This window comes from Triticum aestivum, chromosome 4A (assembly GCF_018294505.1).
Source record: "Triticum aestivum cultivar Chinese Spring chromosome 4A, IWGSC CS RefSeq v2.1, whole genome shotgun sequence".
NCBI classification, from domain to species: Eukaryota; Viridiplantae; Streptophyta; class Magnoliopsida; order Poales; family Poaceae; genus Triticum; species Triticum aestivum.
Genome location: NC_057803.1, coordinates 266,914,430 through 266,933,154, shown reverse-complemented (window position 1 = coordinate 266,933,154; position 18,725 = coordinate 266,914,430).

Genomic DNA, 18,725 nt, shown 5'->3' with positions numbered 1-18,725 from the left:
GTTCCAAGAAAGCTCCGTCAACTCCAGGTCATCCTACCACAAGAAACTTCAAGCCGAGAGCTTCATCATCGTCAACTCCAACCGATGAGACCATCAAGACGAGTTCCTTCAAGTGTTTCACTTGCGGCGGCCGAGGCCACAAGTCCTATGAGTGCACTAACAAGCGGACCATGATCCTCAATGACGATGGCACTTACAACTCAATGAGTGAAGAAGAAATGGACGCCATCGAGCAAGTCGCATGCACCGGCAAGTGAACAATGAAGACGAACAAGTCTTTTGCGATGAACACTCAAGTCCCGCACTTGTTGTCTCCAAATTCTTGACCCTCCAACATCACCAAGAAGAAGACCAAAGATGCCACATATTCCACACCAAGGCCGACATCAATGGATGATCCGTCAAGGTCATCATCGATGGAGGGAGTTGTCATAATCTCGCAAGTGAAGAACTTTGCTCCAAGCTCCAATTGCCCAAGACGAAGCATCCACATCCATACAAAGTGCAATGGCTTAGCGACTCCGGCACCATCCAAGTCGAGCACTGAGTACAAGTCTCCTTCAAAATTGGCGCCTACGAAGACACCTTGAAGTGCGACGTCGTTCCAATGACCGTTTGCCATCTTCTCCTTGGACGCCCATGGCAATTTTATAGAGGAGTCATCCACAACAGCCGCACAAACCACTACATCTTCAAGATGAAGGGCAAGGAGTACGTCCTTCGTCCAATGTCGCCAAGTCAAGTGATCACCGACAAGCAAGCCACCCATCATGGAGATCATAGTGAGAGAGGGAGCCACCAAAAAGAGAGTGAGCGCCACCAAACATGAGATAAGAGAAGTTTGTGAGAACCCATCTAGTGTGATACACTATGTGCTCTTGTGAAAGGACAAGGCACCAAAAGCTAACACCTCTCACTCTCTACCTTTAGTCTTGTCTTCTCTTTTGCAGGAATTTCAAGATGTTTTCCTCGATGAGCTACCTCCGGGCCTACCTCCTCTACGAGGCATTGAGCACCGAATCGACCTCATCCCCGGAGCACCTCTTCCGAACAAAGCTCCATACCGCGTCAACCCCGAAGAAACCAAAGAAATACGAAGGAAAGTAAAACATCTCATAGACCATGGACATGTGCGTGAAAGTTTGAGTCATTGTGCCGTCCCGGTCATTCTTGTGCCAAAACGTGATGGTAGCTTTCGCATGTGCTCCGATTGTAGACCTATCAATGCTATCACCGTTCGATATAGGTATCCCATTCCACGCCTAGATGATATGCTTGATGAGCTTAGCGGTGCCACTATCTTTTCCAAAATTGATCTTAAGAGTGGTTACTATCAAATCCACATACAAGAGGGTGATGAATGGAAAACCGCCTTCAAAACCAAGTTTGGTTTGTATGAGTGGTTAGTCATGCCTATGGGTCTCTCGGAGGCACCGTCCACTTTTATGCGCCTTATGAATCATGTCTTTCGCCCTTACATTGGTATATTTGTTGTGGTTTACTTCGATGACATTCTTGTGTTTAGAAAATCTCTCAAAGAGCATGTCACCCATGTACGCACCGTTTTGCAAACTCTTAGAAAAGAGCGCCTCTATGCTAACATGGAGAAATGCCTTTTTGGTGTTGATAAGCTCGTTTTCTTGGGTTTTGTTGTTTCCTCTAAGGGTGTTCATGTTGATGATTCCAAGATCAATGCTATTAAGACTTGGCCACAACCAACCAACTTGCATCAAGTGCGTAGTTTTCTTGGCCTTGCGGGTTTCTATTGTCGATTTGTGAAGGATTTTAGCACCATTGCATCTCCTTTACATGCTTTGAGCAAGAAGAATGCGCCTTTTGTTTGGGGACCATCCCAAGATACCGCATTCAATGAGCTTAAGAATTTGCTTACTCATGCTCCTGTGCTTGCTTTACCCAACTTTGACAAGCCTTTTGAGATTCATTGCGATGCTAGTGGTAATGGCATAGGAGGTGTGTTAACGCAAGAGAAGCGCTCCATAGCTTACTTTAGTGAGAAACTTTCCGGAGCGCAACTCAATTACCCCATCTATGACAAAGAGCTATATGCTTTACTTCGCGTTTTGCATCAATGGGAACATTACCTTCGTCCACATGAGTTTATCATTCATACCGATCATGAGACTCTCAAGTATCTTAAGGGTCAAACCAAGTTGAACAAGCGTCATGCTAAATGGAGTGAATTTATTGAGTCTTTTCCTTATGTCATCAAATACGTCAAAGGTAAGGAAAACATTGTAGCGGGTGTTCTTTCCCACTTATGCATGCTTGTGAGTCAACTTGAATTGGATGTCATTAGTTTTGAGCATATCAAAGACTTGTATGAGCATGACCCTACTTTTGCTACTCCTTATACCAAGTGTTTGATGCATACTTCTTGGGAACGCTATTACATCAAGGATGGATATCTAATGAGAGCTAACAAACTTTGCATCCTCGAGTCTTCTCTTCGTTTGTTGCTTTTGTAGGAATCTCATGGAGGAGGCTTAATGGGACACTTCGGACGAGACAAGACGTTCGCCACGCTCTCGAAGAACTACTTTTGGCCAAAGATGTTCTGCGACATTAATCGCTTCACCAACCGTTGCTCTACATGTCACAAAGCTAATTCAAAAGCTCAATCTCATGGCCTCTATATGCCTCTACCAATTCCATACCAACCATGGGAAGATATTAGCATGGACTTTGTGCTTGGTTTGCCTAGGACTCGAAATGGGAAAGATTCAATATTTGTCGTTGTGGACCGTTTCTCTAAAATGGCACATTTCATTCCTTGCAACAAGGTAGACGATGCTTCACATGTTGCTAATCTCTTTTGTAGGGAAATATTGCGTCTACATGGAGTGCCAAAGACAATTGTCTCGGACCGCGACGTCAAGTTCCTAAGCTTCTTTTGGAAGACCCTATGCGCCAAGCTCAGAATCAGGCTACTCTTCTCCACGAAATACCATCCTCAAACCGACGCCCAAACGGAGGTGACCAACCGCACACTCTCCGCTCTACTTCGAGTACTCATCAAGAAGAACATCAAGAAGTGGGAGGAGTGCCTACCTATCGCCGAGTTCGCCTACAACCGAGCAAGACACTCAACAACCGGCAAGTCCCCCTTCGAGGTCGTCTACAGATTCAACCCATTGTCACCATTGGACATTCTTCCTCTACCACTCCAAGAGCACATCAATTTGGACGCAAGTGCACGAGCGACCCATCTGAAGAAGGTTCATGGAGATACAAGAAACACCATCGAGCGCCAAGTACAACGCCTTGCGACCAAGCTCAATGTCAACAAGCACCCTATGATATTCAACATTGGAGACCTCGTGTGGCTACACCTTTGCAAGGACCGCTTTCCCCAAGAACGCAAGTCCAAACTTCGACCACGTGCGGATGGACCCTTCAAGGTGCTTGCACGCTACAACAACAACGCATACAAGATCGACATCCCTCGCGACAAGTACTGCATGAGCGACACCTTCAATGTCAAAGATCTTTCTCCATACCATGGTGATGAAAAATTTGATCCGAGGACGGATCTTACCCAAGGGAGGGGAGATGATGCGGAGCATCTCATGATCATCCCCATGGACGCACCTACACCTCCAACGACACCACTTGGACCAATGACACGAGCCCGAGCCAAGGCTATCGAAGATAAGGTGAACTCACTCCTCTCTGAACTTCCACTTTCTATGCATGAGACATGGCTACTACCTAAGTCCGAGGTGTTGTGCATGATTAGGCACCAAGAGGACCCTCCCGAAGATGCTCATGAAGATGTACTAGTTCCCAAGTTCACGGATGAAGAGAACCAATGGAAGGAGCCAAGGACATCTCCCAGGCCCTGGACATCCGGCCAAGACCCCGGACATCCGGTCCCTGGAGCGTCATCCACTACAGCAGCACAGCCGCCAGGAGCTACAGGGCCCGGACATCTGGCCTCGACGGCCCGGACATCCGGCCTCTCCTGAGCCCCTGGACATCTGGCCACCAGCCCAGAAATCTGGGCCCTCCGAACCCGAGAGCAACAAATGCCACCACTCCAGCCCGGACATCCGGCCTCCCCAGCTCGGACATCCGGCATCGCTTGAAAGCCCGGACATCCGGCCCGACCATCCCGGGCATCCGGCCTCCCCTGTCCGCACACAGTGAAGGGCCGAGGCCCATGTATCGCTTCTCCCCCTAGACTATATATACTCCACCTCGCCCAACTTTCTAGGGTTAGCGTTGTGATAGCTCATTTGAGAGATAGAGCTACGCTCATCCATATCGGATCTCCTCCTTGCGAGAGACCGCGGCCTCTTCGGAGAAGATCCCTTTGGATTCAAGCCCCCTTTCTAATGGAAGATCCCCCCCGTGGATTCAAGACCTCCTCACGGAGAAGACCGGTTACCATGTATCATCCCTAGTTGATCGTGCACCATGTATCATTCCATGTACTCGAGGATCTAGCATATGTGTGACTATTTCTTGTTGGTTTAGTGTCTCCTCCCATGTTTCCCCTTGTGTTTTCCCCCATTTTCCCCTCGTGTTCCTCGTGTTCTTCGCGGGATCCGGTCCTTTCGTGAAAGATCGGGCGATTAGGGTTCTACCCTACATCATATTAGTATACTCCTTATACTCTAGAATGGTCTGAATCTCTCTATTTAATCCACCCATAAAACATGCAAGCATAGCTTCATTCTCCTCAACAATACCACATCTAATCATGCTAGTTTGCAATTCCTGATAATATTCTTCTACCAAAAAAATTCCTTGTCTTAAACGCTGCAAATTTTGAAGTAGTTCACGTTGATAATAAGGTGGAACCCAACGAGTACGCATAGAAGCTTTCAAAGCAGCCCAAGTAACTGGAATGGGATATAATCTGCAATGTTCAGACCACCAAACACATGCAAAACTAGTGAAAGCACAAACAACAGTAAGAACACGTCTCTCCTCAGGATATTGTAAACATGTAATACATTGTTTAGTTTCTAACTCCCAAGTAAGATATATATCAGGAATATATGTACCCTCAAATGGTGGAATATTCAATTTCAGTTTAGGAAGATGGTCGTGATCTCCTACCTCAGGTGGTGGTGCAGCCCTACCGTTGCGATGATATGCATGAGGACGACCTGGTGGTGGTGCTGGTGGTTACACGTAGTTCTGATTTTGATCAACCTCATCCTCGTAATGGTCCTCCACCTCTGCAGTACCAGCAGGAGCGACGTTGTTATTGTTGTTGTTGTTGTTGTTGTAGAGGTGCGACAGGTGGAGCGGGCGGTGGAAGACGCGCGAGCAATTCATTAAACTTGTTATCGAGCTTTGTTTCGAACGCCTTCTCAATGCCATCTATCTTCTCCATAGCCTCCTCAAATCTATTTAGCACATCTTCCACCTGTCCACTCATCATTTGGTGAAACTTATCATGTAACTCTTTGTTTGTCATGTTCTCCCAGTCACTCTCGCCGGCTTGTGATCCTGCCATGGTTAGCAGCAATAGAAACACACAAGAATATGATCCTATAGACTACTAGGAAGTGGTGGTGATGGTGTGGTGGACAGTCACAAATCCGTCAAGTGAATCTCAAATTCTTACCGGTTCTTACCAAGCAGCAGGTGGTGATCAGCAACCGTTGTAGTCAAAACTCTCAAAGCTTGGATAGAGCGATTACCAGGGAGAGTCAAATGCATGACGTAGATGTATGTGGAGCTGGGAAGGCTTACAATATGGTAGCAAAAAGGGTCAGCAATAATCAATTCAGAGATGCAAAGTTGAATAAACGCTCAACGACGGTACTGTGCTGGTCCTAGGCTAGACCATGCTAGAGATGCGAGCCTAGAACACTAACAAAATCACGGTGCTGCACTTAAATAAGGGAAAAGCACACTCTGGAACTTTTATTTTTCACTCTGTTTTTTTCTTTTGGCGCTCCTCTTTTTTTTTGCGCTCGTCTTTTTTTGCGCTCCTTTTTTTGTGAAAAATCACTATAATGGCGAGTGTCTCAAAACTCTTCCCTCGTCAAACTAATAGGATGGGCACGAATTTTGTTTTTTGAAATTAGGGCAGCGACGACGAAAAAGTGCGACAAAAAATCACTATGATGGCACGTGGCTCAAAAGACTCAGAAAAGCATAAAAATAGGATAGGGAAAAAATATTTTTGCCTGCGAAGATTTTGGCCTAAAAACTGCCCAGGGGTCTCCAGACCTCTTTTTTTTTTAAATCTACCCAGGCAAGGAAACACGAAACGGAAATTAGATGGATCTCGAAAACAAGCCTAATATGAAAGGAACTCAGATTGGTGGTGGATATATGGTGGTAGGATATGGCAACAGTGGTTGTATATGGATACAGATTGGTGATGGTATATGGATATGGATTGGTGGTGGTATATGGATACGGATTGGTGGTGGTATATGGATATGGATTGGTGATTGTATATGGAGATTGATCGGTGGTAGATAAGCGGTGGTGGTAGATGGCAGGGGCGATGATGATGGTGCGGCGGCGGCGTGACAACTTATGACCGGAACTTGAAGCTCTAAAAGACTAGACTCTAAGACCATCAACTAGACACGACAATGCAATCGCAAATTCAACAAAGCAAAATACTGAAAAGACTATGCAAAGGCTCAGACTGGTTCGAATATGATGAACTAACCCTAATTTTTTTGGCTTTTTCGTGGACTGTAGGTACGAAGAACAGACTCGATCTAAACTATGAAAAACTGTAAAATCTCACCGAGCAACCTGGAAATTTGATACCACTTGATAGAGGCGAAGGTGTCCCGATGTTTCGATGAGATGGAGGCTATCGTTTTCTGTGGGAGTCGACCTTGACGATCCGACTACGAACGTGCGAGACGTCGCGCCTTAGCAATCGCTAAACCAACTTCCGAGGGGTTATTGACCACGCCTGAGGACGATCAACCTGACCACGAGGGTCTGTTTCCTGTGAGCAAACGAAGAACAAGCAAGAAACTGAGATTGCAATCTAGATATTGCGAATATAAGATGAAAGCTTTATTGATCAAGGTGGGGTTCTGTGACGTCTTGGTCTAGTCATTGGACACAAACGAAGTACGTGAAGTTGCAGCTATGGCAAACTTTTGATCCAAACAAAACCCAAAGTCTAAACAACGCCCTAAGGGCTGTATATATGGTGGAAAAGGGGAATTTCGAGGCCCTTGGAGGAGGGGTCCGAAACCAACCCTAACTCTTGTTTCCCCACACATACAGACTCTAAAAATAGCCTATACTTAAGTATTTCGAAAATACATGGGCCTGGCCCAATAATAAGGTGACGCATCACCTAGAATAGCCTCTGGACGAAATTTATGAAGTGGCATCTTGTATGTTTCATCCAAGGCTTCATGCACTCCTTATGGTGACTTCAAAGTCCTAAAATCATCACTTGTAACTTCGTTCTTAAGCCCCTTGCGCATGCCATCATCTCCATGCTTGAACTTGATCCAAGGTTCATCTTTCTTGTCCAAACTAGGCCCTTCATTTGTAAGCAAAACAAATGTATCCAATTTAGGCAGCATCATATTCTCATGAACATTATAATCGTTACCAAGAAACGAAAGTTCCTGATAATTCAATTGGCGTGTGTGAGCTCTAGTAATTGGTCCAGTATGTATAGCAGCAGGGGCTGTGGGTGTAACAATGGTATTGATGTCCTCATCAAAGGCATGCATGGCGCCCCTCTCAGGTTGGGCTAGGGGGCTCTCCTCAGGAGGGCCTCTGACCTGACCAGCGTCACGAGGGAGGCGTTCGGGCACCATGTGGAGGCGTGCTTCAACGCGCGCTTCCGCGAGAAGAGCGCAGGGTCCAAGGCGCCAGGCGCTCAGGAGTTCATCACCAAGGCAATCGAGGAGCTTCAGGAAGCGGGAGCCATGCGGGGCGAGCATCGCCTCGCTCCAAGCAGCGCATCTCCCTCCCCTGGTGAGTGCAGCGAGCTGCGCGCCTGCGTCAACATCCAAGGCTCAATAGAGTCATGTCTCAGGAGCTCTTCTGGTCGTCTGGCGTTGGCTGGTGCGAGGGCCCCCCGCACAGCTATGTTCACATACCTTTCGGTCTGCCGAGCATGGCTGTTGCGCACCAACGCCACGTGCGGGCCGTCCTGGAGGCTCACAAGGCCAGGCGCAAGGTAGTCCAGATGGAGGAGGTGACGGACCCTCGTGAGTTCCCCGGGCCTCTGAAGCCTCACAAGGCTCAGGAACCAGATGACTCGTGAGGAACGGCTTCTGTGGCACGCGTCTTCAGCTACTCCAACACTTCTCCAGCAACGGTGCCAGGTGACACTTTTTTGTTTTGTTCAGTCGAGGGCGCCCCTCGGGCTACATTATCCTCGAGCTGTTGGGGCCAGCCCCGCAGCCGCACCATGTTTAGTTATGTACCCCGGACTGGTATGCATGCTTGTAGTATCATGGTCATCGTCGTTGTTTCGTTATCTATAGAGTTGCCCCTGTGGCCTCTATGCATTGCTAAACCTGCCTCTTGCTCATCTCGCAGTGGGGGCTATTGGCAGGACGTATGTGCTCGGGTCTGTCCCTGTAGTGCTGATAAACCTAAGAGACTGAGCTCTGGCTCACGGCCGGCCCCGCGCACATCACCTCATCGAGTCCTTAGTGCCTTCACCTTCTCGCGGAAAGATCACCAACATGACAGGAAGTGTGGCTATGCGCTATTCTCTCTTTCTCCGACTAACTCGCGGGGACCTCCGGAGTCGGAACCACGGGCGGCCCCACCAGCACCTCGAGTCATGACCCCTCCAAGGCCAGCCCTTCCTTTTTCAGGCAATTCGCTTGCACGTTAAAGGGGGGGTGCCCTGAGCATTGCGCCTCAGGGACTTCTACTGGCTCTCGAGCCCTCACCCCCTGGCCTTGACCACGGCTTCACGACCTGGCATACCAGTGGCGGCTGAGCTTCGCTCGAGGGCCGGGACCCGAGGACGTAGAATAGTTAGATGAGCCGGGAAGAGGGGATCGGTGTGATCCTGCCTGGAAGCACCGCCACCAGGACACAGTAAGGCATCACACAACAGCTATCTTCGCAGCGAAGGAACCACTGCGGGCTCGCCAAGATAAGTCACCCCATACACGCCAGTGTAAATCTCACAATTCAACATTTTGACTCTTGTGATCTCGCTCGGGCAAGGACATTTCCCTTTCGTCCTTTAGGGAGCCGCTTGCACACTAAAGGGGACCCCCCTGAGCATCGCGCCTCACGGGCTCTTACCAGACCTCGGGCCACTCACCTCCTAGCCTTGATCACGGCATCACAACCTGGCATACCAGCGACAGCTGAAGCCTGCCTTGGGACTGGGTCCTGTTTGCATAGAGCACTAAGCTACCGCGAGAACAAAAAGGAGCACCATGCCAAGGCAAGATACGTGATCGCAACACGGAACCAGGAATAATAACATCTAGACAAAAGCATTGCAATTTTTTACATACCCCCACGAGTCTCGTCATAGTTTTGTGCAGGGAAGGCAAAAGAGAAGGACCCTGAAGAACCCCCGCTTCAGCGACATCATCGATGGTGCCGAGACAATGCCGCTGTTGTGCTCCAGGCGCGGTGTCTCGATGGCTCGTAGCTATTGTCGTCGCTGGATTCCGAAGAGTCGCTGCTGCTATCGGAGGAGCTGCGGGCAAGGGCAAGGGCAAGTTCAATGCCCATGGCCGTGCCACCTTGACCGCCTCTCCTGGAGCAGCATTTCAGGCGCTGACCGTCCTTGCCAAAAACCTTGAAGATGAGCGTCGAAGCCATGTCATATTCAAAGTGGATGGCGAGGGCTCCCTCCGGGCAGCAAACACGCGCCATCTCGCCCCATCCTCGAGTCATGAAGAAGTCGCTGGAGTGGATGACCTCAACCTCAGCTTCATAAGCTTGGCTGCAGCACCTGCGTGTTGAAGCTACAGCTCGACCGACCCCCTCGGCGGTATCTCCTCTGCGAAGAACCGCGGGAGCCGGATCCATGTGCGCGGCGGCATTTCCGCCCACACCACCAACTCATGTGTCATGCTTTCGGCATGGGGCCACGAGCCGGGTGGCCGTGCCGCCACCGCCTATCCTCCACTGTGGCCCTATCCCTTGTGGTGTCGGGCGCTGCCCCTGTGCGCAGGGCTTCGCACACGAGCGTACATGGGGAGAGGGAAGCCCGGCGAAGGCCCTTCATGCCAAGGTCGCGTCACCTCTGTCTCCTCATTGGTGTCACGAGAGCAGCCAAGCCTCTTCTTCGGCGGGAGTGGCCCAAGTTCCACTTGAGGGGCCTTCCCTATCTCCACCGCGGAGAACCTCCTCACCGGCGCCATGGATGGTTTGACGAGACGGCGAAGCAGGAAGGAAGAAGAAGGACAAAGCAGCGAGAAGATGAAGATGAGCATGGGTGCTCCGCCCCCCATTTATAGCCAGAGGGAGGTCAACCGCAGGCCTCCCACGATCCCCAGTAATGATTATCCTTTTTGCATGCAGCAGGCTGTTGTCAAGTTGGACGGTTGCTGAGGCAGCATGGGGAAGCAGAGAGGCCCACGTCCCATCAAGCGCCACGCGTGGACTGGGTCCATAGGCGGTTGGGGCCCACGGCGTTTCTCCCTTGCCCTTTGGATTTGCCTTGAAGCCAAGTCTGAGCGCGCCTTGGGCCCGGGGGCTACTATCGGCATTATGGGAACCAGGGTACCCAGACTTGCCTACCTGCGGCCCATGGCGTGGCTCCGTCAATGGCCTGGTACGTCCCATCTTTAGCATCGACAACACAGGACCCTCGCGAAGCGGACGACGCCAAGACCTCCAGAGGGAGCGGCCTCCCTAGGCTAGCTCTTGAGGAGCGGAGATTCCTATGCAGGCGCTCACCTCGTGAGGTTAAGGTGATGCAAGCCATGACAACCAAGGCCAGGCAGGCGCCAGCGGGTGCAGTATAGCAGGTTTCCTCTTTGGTGCTAAAGAGGAAAGTTTAGGCGCGGAGTCCCGAGGAATCAGCCAAAGGTTTTCATTTCCGTGCTACAAGACCAAGACTGCCAGGACGACAGGACGGAGGTCATCGCCGAGCCCACAAGGACGGCACGACCAGAAGCTTTGCAGGCGAAGACCACCTTTCATCAGGATAGGATGTACTATTTGTCTCCCTTCAAACTTGGTCGTTGTGGGATCCCTTCCCGCCTTCATTTTGGGGGGAAGAGGACCAAGGCCACTATAAATATAGCTTAGCCACCACCATATAGGGGATCGGACCATCCGAACCCTCACCAGCTCCCGCCGACACAAGAACATACCTGCTGAGGTAGTTCTTCCTCTGTACTAGTTCATCCTCAGCCCACCGCGAGGCTAATCCACAACAAAGCAGGAGTAGGGTCTTACACCGCAAGGTGGCCCGAACCTGGGTAAACTGCCTTGTCTATCTCCTTTCCTGTTCATGGAGCTAGGTTGTGGGAGCATCGAGTTGGTAGGCTGGGGAGATTGAGTTCTCCGCACGCACCCTAGAGTTAAAATCTTTCTTGGGTCTGCGGAGCCCCGAATCCGATAGCCAATGACGATGACACATACGACTCCATGAGTGAAAAAGAATTGGAAGCCCTTGAACTTGTGGCATCTATGAGTGAATGAAAATGAAGACGACAAAGTCTTTTGTGAAAATGATTCAAGCCCCGCTCTCGTTGTCTCCAATGTCTTGACACTTCAACACCAACAAGAGGAAGACCAACGTTGCCACATCTTCCATACCAAAGCGGACATCAACGGTCATTCCGTTAAGGTCATCATCGACGGAGGAAGTTGCCACAACTTGGCAAGTGAAGAACTATTCTCCAAGCTACACTTTGTCAAGATGAAGCATCCTCGCCCCTACAAGGTCCAATGGCTTAGCGACTCTGGCACCACTCAAGTGGAGCACATCAAGTCTCCTTCAAGATTGGAGCATACGAAGACTCCTTGGAGTGTGATGTGGTTCCCATGTCTGTTTGCCATCTCCTACTTGGACGACCATGGCAATTCGACCGCGGCGTCATCCACAAGGGCGAACCAATCACTATAGCTTCAAGATGAAGGGAAAGGAGTACATGCTACGACCTATGTCACCAAGCCAAGTGATCGCCGACAAGCAAGCAAACACCCATCATGGAGAGAATAGTGAGAGAGTGAGCCACCAAAAATAGAGTGAGAGCCACAAGCCCATAATGAGTGCCTCCACAATGAGTGACAAGAAAAACTTAGTGCTATTTGCTACCAAAAGTGAGATGAGAGAAGTGTGTGAGAGCCCATCAAGTGTTATGCACTATGTCCTATTATGCAAGGATGAAGCGGAAAGGACTAACACCTCTCACATTCTACCTTTAGTGTTGTCTTCTCTATTGCAGGAATTCCAGGACGTTTTCCCCGATGAGCATCCTCCGGGACTACCTCCTCTTCGCGACATCGAACACCGAATCGACCTTATCCCTGGTGCACCATTACCGAACAAGGCACCCTACCGCATCAACCCTGAATAAACCAAGGAAATACAATGGCATGTAAAACAACTCATCGACAATGGGCATGTTCGTGAAAGCTTAAGTCCTTGTGCCATTCTGGTTATTCTTGTGCCTAAGAAAGATGCTAGTTTTCGCATGTGTTCCGATTGTCGTCCTATCAATCCTATCACCGTCCATTATCATTAGCCCATTCCATGCCTTGATGATATGCTAGATGAGCTTAGCAGAGCCACCATTTTTTCTAAGATTGACCTTAAGAGTGGCTATTACCAAATTTGCATCCAATAGGGTGATGAATGGAAGACCGCTTTCAAAACCAAGTTTGGTTTATATGAATGGTTGGTCATGCCTATGGGCTTATCGGAAGCACCGGCTACCTTTATGCGTGTGATGCATTATGTTCTTCTCCCATACATTGGTGTCTTTGCTGTGGTCTACTTTGACGATATCCTTGTATTTAGCATGTCTTTAGAAGATCGTGTCACCCATCTTAGATCCGTTTTGCAAACTGTATGAAAAGAGCGCCTTTATGCTAATATGGACAAATGCCTTTTTCTTGTTGACAAGCTTGTTTTCTTGGATTTTGTTGTGTCATGTAAGGGTGTTCATGTAGATGAAGCTAAAATTGATGTTGTTAAAACTTGGCCACAACCAACCAACTTGCAACAAGTGCGAAGTTTCCTTGGCTAAGCCGGTTTCTATCGTAGATTCATTAAGGACTTTAGCACTATTGCATCCCCTTTGCATGCCTTGAGTAAGAAGAATGCACCATTTGTTTGGGGAACATCCCAAGATATCGCATTTCATGAGCTTAGGAATTTGCTCAACATGCTCCTTTGCTTGCTTTTCCCAATTTTAACAAAACCTTTGAAGTTCATTGCGATGCTAGTGGCAACGGTATAGGAAATTCATTGCGATGCCCCATAGCTTACTCTAGTGAGAAACTTTCCGGTGCGCAACTTAACTATCCCATCTATGACAAAGAGTATGCTTTAATGAGAGTTTTGCATGTGTGGGAACATTATCTTCGCCCTCATGAATTTGTCATCCATACGGATCATGAATGCTTAAATACCTTAAGGGTCAAACTAAATTGAATGAGCGATATGCCAAATGGAGTGAGTTTGTTGAGTCTTGTCCATATGTCATCAAGTACATTAAGGGTAAAGAGAATGTTGTGGTGGATGTTCTTTCCTGCAAATGCATGCTTGTTACTCAACTTGAATTGAATGGCATTGGCTTTGAGCACATAAAAGACTTGTATGCGAATGATCCTACTTTTGCTATTCCATATGCCAAATGTTTGACGCATACATCTTGGGAACGCTATTACATTAAAGATGATTATCTTATGAGAGCTAACAAACTATGTATCCCCGAGTCTTCTCTTTGTTTGTTACTTTTACAAGAAACTCATGGAGGAGGACTTATGGGACACTTTGGACGCGATAAGACATTCGCTACACTCTCCAAGAACTACTTTTGGCCCAAGATGTTCTGCGACGTCTCATGCTTCAGCAACTGATGTTATACATGTCGCAAAGCTAAGTCTAAAGCTCAATCCCATGGTCTCTATATGCCACTTCCTATTCCGTATCACCCATGGGAAATATTAGTATGGACTTTGTGCTTGGTTTGACTAGAACTCAAAATGGCAAAGATTCTGTATTTGTTGTTGTGGACAGTTTCTGATAGAGGCGGGTGAGGGAGTCCTAGACTAAGGGGTCCTCAGGCGCCCGGCCTGTTGGACATGGGCCGGACTAATGGGCTATGAAGATACAAGACCGAAGACTCTCACCCGTGTGCGGATAGGACTCTCCTTGGTGTGGATGGCAAGCTTGGCATTCAGATATGAAGATTCCTTTCTCTGTAACCGACTTTGTAGAACCCTAGTCCCCTCTGTATCTATATAAACCGGCGGGTTTAGTCCATAGAGGCAATCATAATCATATAGTCTAGACTTCTAGGGTTTTAGCCATTATGATCTCGTGGTAGATCCACTCTTGTAACCCCCATACTCATCAATATTGATCAAGCAGGACATAGGGTATTACCTCCATCAAGAGGGCCTGAACCTGGGTAAAACTTCGTGTCCCTTGTCTCCTGTTACCATCAACCTCAGACGCACAGTTCAGGACCCCCTACCTGAGATCTGCCGGTTTTGACGCCAACATTGGTGCTTTCATTGAGAGTTCCACTATGTCGCCGTCAGAAGGTTCGATGGCTTCATCCATCATCTGCAACGATGCTGCCCTAGGGGAGGTTTTTCTCCCCGGCCAGATCTTCGTATTCGGCGGCTTCGCACTGCGGGCCAACTCGCTTCGCCATTTGGAGCAGATCGACAACTACGCCCCAGGTCACCAGATCAGTTTTGGAAACATGGATTATGTCGCTGATATCCGAGGAGACTTGATGTTCCAAGGATTCACGATCCCAACCTCCGCTCTGTCCTTAGGGCCGGAGCGCCTCGCCAGTACTGAAGACAGGATTCTTAAACCCGCTGGACTATCTGTGGCCACTAGGCCCAGTACGGGAGAGCCGGAGGAAGTAGTGTCACCGACATCCATCACCAAGCCGGAATCTTCCCCGGACACCGGCTCCGAACTCTCGGAGTCAGCATTGTGTGAGCTCGGCCAAGGAATTCCCTTCCCGCCATACTCCACGAATTCTTTTCTCCCTCAACAAACCTCACCTTTAAGCGAGGCTTTGGACTTGATGTGATCCCTCATGATTATGGAGGAGCAACGTCCGAACTATTCCTAGCCCGGACTAGGGGCTGAGAGCGGGGAATTTTACGTCCCACCCACCCACCACCCACTTGATCGCCATAGTAGAGGACTTAACTAACATGCTCAATTACGGCTCTGAAGACATCGATGGTATGGACGACGATGCCGGAGAGGAGCAAGCTGAAACCCCATCATTTACTGGAAGCTGGACGGCCACCTCTTCGTATGACGTATACATGGTGGATGCACCCAAGGAGGGTGACAGCGATAAAGAGAAAAATCCAGTAGAGGATAAACCTCCCGAGATACAACAAAAGCATCTACGACGCCGCTCTAAATCATGCCGCAGCAAAGACATCAATACCGTAGATCGATCTAGCCGGACCATCGCGCGATGATGGCTATCAAGCCGAACATGGAAAGCACAATCACGTCCGAGTTGAAAGCCGCAGACGGACTCCATCCGAACTACTTCATGATCTGGCTCGGTATAGAGGTGCCCCACACCCTCTCTGCTTCACTGATGAAGTACTGGAACATGAATTCCCATAAGGGTTCAAACCTGTGAATATTGAATCATATGATGGAACCACAGATCCCGCAGTATGGAATGAAGACTTTATTCTCCATATTCATATGGCCCGCGGCGATGATCTTCATGCCATCAAATACCTCCCCCTAAAACTCAAGGGGCCAGTGTAACGCCCTCGATGCGACTATATCTCCTACGAGTCGAAGCATGACTTAGAGGCATAACCGCATTGAAAGCAATGTCGCAAGTAAGGTAATCTTCACAACAACCCATGTAATATAGATAAAAGGAGTAAAGGATACATAGTTGGCTTACACTCGCCACGTCACACAAATACATGAATAACATTACAATCATCCAATTCACTCATGGTCCGACTACGGTACCAAAATAAAAGATCAACCCCAACATGCGACATGGTCCCGATCGCCCCAACTGGGCACCACTACTGATCATTAGGGAAGGACACATAGTAACGGCGTGAGTCTTCTTCGAGCTCCCACTTGAGCTCAAGCGCATCATCTGGAACGGAATCATCGGTCCCTGCATCTGGTTTGGAAGTAATCTGTGAGTCACGGGGACTCAGCAATCTCGCACCCTCACGATCAAGACTATTTAAGCTTATAGGTAAGGCAAGGTAATATGTGGAACTGCAGCAAGCGACTAGCATATATGGTGGCTAACCTGTTCGCAAAAGAGAGCGAAAAGAGGAGGCAAAGCACGAACGAAGAACTATACAATAACCTATGTCAAACATTACTCCAACACCGTGTTCACCTCCCGGACTCCGCCGAGAAGAGACCATCACGGTAACACACGCAGTTGATTCATTTTAATTAATTTATGGTTCATGTTATCTACAACCGGACATTAACAAATTCCCATCTGCCCATAACCGCGGGCACGGCTTTCGAAAGTTCAAATTCCTGCAGGGGAGTCCCAACTTAGCCCATCACAAGCTCTCACGGTCAACGAAGGATATTCCTTCTCCCGAGACATTCCGATCAGACTCGGCATCCCGGTTCTACAAGACATCCTCGACAATGGTAAAACAAGTCCAGCAACACCGCCCAAATGTGCCGACAAATCCCGATAGGAGCTGCACATATCTCGTTCTCAGGGCACACTCAGATAGGTCAAGCTACGAGTAAAACCAACCCTCGAGTTTCCCCGAGGTGGCCCCGCAGGCTGCCTAGTTCGGACCAACACTCAGAGGAGCATGGCCCAGGGGGGTTTAAAATAAGATGACCCTCGGGCTCCAGAAACCCAAGGGAAAAAGAGGCTAGGTGGCAAATGGTAAAACCAAGGTTGGGCATTGCTGGAGGAGTTTTATTCAATGCGAACTGTCAAGGGGTTCGCATTATCACCCAACTGCGTAAGGAATGCAAAATCCGGGAACATAACACTGATATGACGGAAAACTAGGGCGGCAAGAGTGGAACAAAACACTAGGCAAAAGGCCGAGCCTTCCACCCTTTACCAAGTATATAGATGCATTAAGATAACAAGATAATATGGTGATATCCCAACAATAAACAATGTTCCAACAAGGAACGATCTCCAATCTTCACCTGCAACTAGCAATGCTATAAGAGGGGCTGAGCAAAGCGGTAACATAGCCAATCAACGGTTTGCTAGGACATGGTGGGTTAGAGGTTTGACATGGTAATTTGGGAGGCCTAAAAAGCAAGTGGTAGGCATCGTAGCATAGGCATAGCAAAAGAGCGAGCATCTAGCAAGCAAAGATAGAAGTGATTTCGAGGGTATGATCATCTTGCCTGCAAAGTTGTCAGAGTTGACTTGATCCTCGTAAGCCAACTCAATGGGCTCCTCTTTAGTGAACTCGTCTACAGGAACTTAACATGGCAAAACAAGGCATGACATGAAGCTACTCAAAGCACTTAACAAAAGTCCCTTAGTGACCTTGAGCCAAAAGGGATAAGAAAATAGAATTGCAAGCATGTGAACATGGCAAAAACATAAACAGATCTCAGACTTAGTGAAAAATTGGAGCATGCAAATCTGTTAACGAGTAGGCATGTTTACGAGCTTGATACACTCACTACAGAGCATGGCATGACAAACTAATCATACACCCGTCAAGAATACATATAATAGAAGCTATACATGGCAATAACAACAACGTAGCATGCACGGATCAATTACAACATCCTCGGCAAAATCGCTAACAAGTCAACAATCTGCCAGGATTCACGAAATAGCAAACGTAGAGCTCGATTGACTCAAGCTAGGGTGCTCCATAATTGCAAACAAAGATATGGATGGATAGAGCACCACAATATTAAGAAATCATCCTTACTGATCATCCTCAAAAGGGGCACGGATCACTAGGAAACAACCTGAACATATGGCATACCGACAAAAACAGAACAAGGACTTAGAGAAATTCTAAATCCCTGAAATCAGCATTAACGAATGCACTACTTTGCAAGCTTGTGCTAGTCAACACACATATCACAAAAATACATGGTAAGCACCTCTGTAAAGATGGAATGACATATAACAAAACTCATTTAGAGCCAAGGAGCATCTCATGCACACATTAATCATGGCAAAAATGACAAATAGCTATTTGATGCAGCAGATCTGACAATTTTATCATATAGCCGTTTTCCAACAGCATTTCGGGCGTCAAGATGAGCTCAAATGAAAATGATGCAATGATATAAAATGGTGTACTCTCTGAGGCGAACATTTTGATATGCTACATGCGCAAATCGAAGCTACGGATGCGGAGTTACGACATGATGAAAAACGTAAATAAATTAGGGTTCCGGGGAAAAGTCAACCGTCCGAAACTCAGATCCAGATACGGATCACTGTAGCAAGCGCACGCGGACCAAGGTTGAGCGTCGCCGGAGAAGAAGAGGCCGGCGGGGGCGTGGTCGCCGGACCGGCTGGACGGCGCCGGCATCGGAGAGGAGGCGTGGAGGTGCGCGGACGTCGGCGGCGAGGTTGCCGCGGTGGGCC